This window comes from Anneissia japonica, unplaced genomic scaffold (assembly GCF_011630105.1).
Source record: "Anneissia japonica isolate Jap-2015-1 unplaced genomic scaffold, ASM1163010v1 scaffold288014_len389662_cov180, whole genome shotgun sequence".
Taxonomy (NCBI): Eukaryota; Metazoa; Echinodermata; class Crinoidea; order Comatulida; family Comatulidae; genus Anneissia; species Anneissia japonica.
Window position 1 is genome coordinate 298,593 of NW_022737244.1, and position 2,856 is coordinate 301,448.

General features: G+C 35.6%; 1 protein-coding gene across 1 annotated transcript in view; it reads right to left on the reverse strand.

Annotated features, from left to right (window-relative positions):
• The window catches only part of LOC117117277 (solute carrier organic anion transporter family member 2A1-like), a 12,624-nt gene extending 9,768 nt beyond the window's left edge, over positions 1-2,856 (reverse strand). Inside the window, exon 1 of the mRNA XM_033261535.1 lies at positions 2,568-2,856. The gene's annotated coding sequence lies outside the window, so the exon portion shown is untranslated. The remainder of the gene's footprint in view (positions 1-2,567) is intronic.

Genomic DNA, 2,856 nt, shown 5'->3' on the forward strand with positions numbered 1-2,856 from the left:
CCTGCGACCTCTCGCTGTCAAGGCGAGTGTCATAACCACTAGACCACGGAGGCTTCATGGTTGAACAGATTCAAAAGATGTGTATAAGAGACAGATCCAGTAGGGGCACGTCCCTCCTGTTTTGCCACTAACTTTTGAAATTTTAATGCATATCAATGTTATAGCGCTACTCATTTATCTATTCTGAAAACGTTGTGCCCCCCCCCCCCCCCCCCCACTTTTGAAAAATTCTGAAAACTAGTATAGTATAAGATGGGTTAATAGGCTACCTACGACAAGCCTAATAGGCTACCTACGACAAGCCCAGTCTATTACAGTTAGTATGACAGCTGTAAATTGTATTTATGCTGTGAGTATATAGTACAAATGCTTAATTAAGTTCGCTTTTAAACCAGTCATACTAATGCAATGTCAACATGCATATAAAAGTTTAAGTTCAGTACAGTACCCGAGGCTTGAAAATGGATAACCATAGTCAGACATTTTGAAAGGAATTCTCTCCTTTTTGCCTTAAGTGAAAAAATAACAATCAACCAAAACATTAAGCCGTAGACTGAACTCTTTATATAGACAAGTGAAAGCAAATACCGGTAATACCTATTTGGTGAAAAGAGTATTGTGCAGTTAAGCTGCATTCCACGGGTAGGCCTAAACCATCAGTTACAAAAACAGTCAATAGAAGTCGCTAGTATTAGACACTTTTCTGTATTTCACTTAGGCCTATGCCTTTAATATGTTATATCACCCCGACTCTGGATTTTTGTATATTTTGAACATGTTTTGGATGTCAATCAATTCGTATTAAATGGCCATAATAATGTTTCCTGATACATAGGATGACAATGATAAAAACCCGCTGTTGTTTGGAACCACTCTAACGAAACATTTCACTTTTGCTGATTAAAACATTCATTAGTGCTACAACAAAAAATAATATTTCCTCTTTTTTCTCTAATAATATATTAGCTCAGCGTTTTGCAGTACCGGTACCAATTATAAGTTCAACGATCTGCTCAATGTTTTAACTTAAGAATAGGTAGACCTATTGAGAGTTTCAAAATAGCGGAAAGAAATATACGTATAGGCAAATATAATTTCTACCATTCAGAACAGTAGGCCTATGCTTAATACATTAAAAACTGTCCAAATAATTAACGCATATCATTCGCAATTAAAACTTTTACCTTCCCACCTCCTTTATTTCACATCAATAAAGCCGGATGGGTTGGTTGGGAAATTTAACTATAACAAGTGAATAGATTTTCAAAAGAGACACAGATGAATGAGGTTATGCTAGGACGATTAAAGGGTCATCAAGTGTGTGCTTACAGGAAGTATTACTTTTATTCGAAGAAAATTACAATGCATTATATTCACGACTTCTCACCTACATCTTTCTAGTCAATGTGGTTATGGAACTGTCACTCAAATGCCGATTGTCGTACCGTAATCATTGTTCGAAAATCTAAAACTAGAATCATAACAAAAGCGTGCCTTCTCACCTACCTCCTTCGTCCAACCACGTGGTTTTGGTATTATCTTATCAATTGACATAGACTTAGACATATATACTTTATTGTCACAACAAGAGAAACTTAGCCAGACTCAGTTCCTCGTTACAGTTAAAAAATACGTAAAAATACATATCAAAAACAATATGTACAAACATTACATAAAGATTAAACTTGACTGTTTTGTTTACTTAATAATAATTGGCCATCAAAGCAGGGTGGCTGAGGAGAGAGGGTGGTTAGGTATGGTTTTGTTCATCGAAAAAAAACAACCAGAAACCCACAATGACAGGTGATCGACTAGGAGTAGGCCTACAAAATTCAGGCCAATCTTCATCGAAGTACAGTGAGAGTATTGTTCAGAATTTTAATAAACCATGGGGTTTGTTTCCTGATAAGGTAGAGTGAAACAAACTCTGAAGAAATTATACAAATCATCGTGATTCAATACTTCGAACTATAATCGTTCAAAGTTCGAAATACTGTATTTTGTCAGGCTGGATTGTGTTGGTATACTATCTAAAGCATATTATTCATTTTCATCCTTTCCTGTCACTTAGTGTTTTTGTAACGAATTAGTATATACTGCATATATATATATATATACATATATAAACCATCAAAGAAAGGTAAATACAGTGTTCGTACTAAGGACTTAATAAATACATCGTGTAGCATAGCTCTCAACGAATGTAGTCCTGTAAATAAATGAATAAAGAAATTGTGTAATAAAATGCCTCTGGCGGGACTCGAACCTGCGACCTCTCGCTGTCAAGGCGAGCGTCATAACCATTAGAACACGGAGGCTTCATGGTTGAACAGGTAACGTGAGGTCCACTGATTAATCTCAGGTAAGAAAGTATAATACATACTCCAAGTATTGAAATACACGCCATCGTGTTGGGATTCAATATTTCGGCATTAATTATGTCATCATCATAATATGTTATAATACAATTAAGTTACATTTCAGAGTAAACTGGTTTAAATTTCATTCAGTTGCTTAAATTACGTTCCTAACAACTTGTACAAGTAAACTCATGTATTCAAACTTACCTTCTAATGTTTCCAGAATTAGTTTGGTAAGTTTCCCTAGAACTGTTTATACACCTCAAGAAACACTGAGTTTATGTGTGATTCTACCAAGCTAACTTTATACACCGGTGCATGCTAACGGGGTACTGTGATAATTGGCAAGCTGAATAGCAATATCATCGATTCTGTTAACTACTCGTAATCACAACAAAGGGGGTTTAAAATGACCCACTCAAGCGTTCATTGTATCAAGCTCCAGCAAAATTTCTTTTTGTATGATATGCTCCCTATGAACTTATCTTGTCCCCTT